Source organism: Hylobates moloch, unplaced genomic scaffold, assembly GCF_009828535.3.
Source record: "Hylobates moloch isolate HMO894 unplaced genomic scaffold, HMol_V3 SCAFFOLD_10, whole genome shotgun sequence".
Taxonomy (NCBI): Eukaryota; Metazoa; Chordata; class Mammalia; order Primates; family Hylobatidae; genus Hylobates; species Hylobates moloch.
In genome coordinates, this window is record NW_026652285.1 from 86,962,165 (window position 1) to 86,963,831 (window position 1,667).

The following is a 1,667-nucleotide window of genomic DNA, read 5'->3' on the forward strand; positions in this document are numbered from 1 at the left end:
CTGTCTCAGCCTCCCAAAGTGCTGGGATTACAAGCATAAGCCATCGCACCCGGCTGATGTTTTGATATATGAATACATTGTGAAATGATTACCATAATCAAGCCAATTAACATACATCATTTCACATGGTTACCATTTTATTTTTGGTATGGTGAGAACCCTTAAGATCTGATCTCTTAGCAAATTTCAAGTATACAGTACAGTATTATTAACTATAGTTGCTGTGCTGTACATTAGGTCTCCAGAACTTATTCATCTTAAAACTGAAAGTTTGTATGCTTTGACCAGTGTTTCCCTTTTTCTCCCATCTCCCAGGACCTAGTAACCACCATTTTACTCTTTGTTACTATGAGTTTGCTGTTTTGTTTTGTTTTTTTAGATTTCACATATAAGTGAGATCATGAAGCATTTGTCTTTCTGTGTCTGGCTTACTTCACTTATAATATCCTCAAGGTACATTCATGTTGTGGCAAATGGAAGGATTTCTTTATTTTTATTAGGTTAAAAATATTCCATTATGTGAATATATATATATTACAATTTCTTAATTTCTGTATTCCTTCACTGATACACACTTAGTTTTTTTTTTTTTTTTTTGAGATGAGTTTCACTCTTGTTGCCAGGTTGGAGTAAAATGGCGTGATGTCAGCTCACTGCAACCTCCTCCTCCACCTCCTGGGTTCCAGTGATTCTCCCGACTCAGCCTCCCAAGTAGCTGGGATTACAGGTGTGTGCCACCACGCCCACCTAATTTTTGTATTTTTAGTAGCGACGGGGTTTATCCGTGTTGATCAGGCTGGTCTCGGACTCCTGACCTCAGGTGATCCGCCCGCCTTGGCCTCCCGAAGTGCTGGGATTACAGGCGTGAGCCACCGTGCCCAGCCGGTTGTTTGTGTATCTTGGCTGTTGTGAGTAATGCTGCAGTGAACGTGGGAATGCCTGATTCAACTCCCTGCTGGATGGTATGGTCTTGCGTTCGTGAAATATTCTCTAAGATCATTTTCTTTATCCAGGTCTCTGGATGAGGGATTATACTCCCCCACCCCCCAGTGCTATGCTTTATGACCTGTATTTCCTGAGCAAGAACATTTTGTGCAAACCCTTGGCCTGAATCATTCAGGTTCAAGAACATTTGGGTTCTCTCTGAGGCAAGCTTCCCAGAGCAGGCCACAGCTGGGCCTCTTCTTCCTTCTTCCTCCATCTTCCCAGCCCTGGTCCCTTGGAATTGAGCAGTGACAGTGAGGAGTCCAGAGCTGCCATATGTCAGGCCTGGGAGTCAGGGCTTGGGGTCTGGTCCTTGTTCTTCAGCCTCTTATTCTCCCTGGGTCCTCGAGTGGGTCACTTGCCTCATCAAACCCAGAACTTTGAGTCAGCAGGTTAGAATGGATATGCAGTTCCATACATCAGGACTTCTTAAGGATATTTTATGAAAAATATACAGGTCCAGGCCTCACTGTCAGAGATTCTGGGTCAGATAAATCCAAGACAAGTTGTGAATCACTGTTCTTGACCTGAGGCAACTGCACAGATAATTCTAGATGTCTTCCATATGTGCTGTGTGGCACCATTCACCCACCTATTGGAGCGTAAGAGGATTTAAGCAAGTTTCCTCTTGCACGGAATTGTCGTCCAGGCCCACGGTTCTGAAAGTATGCCTATAGGTCTCC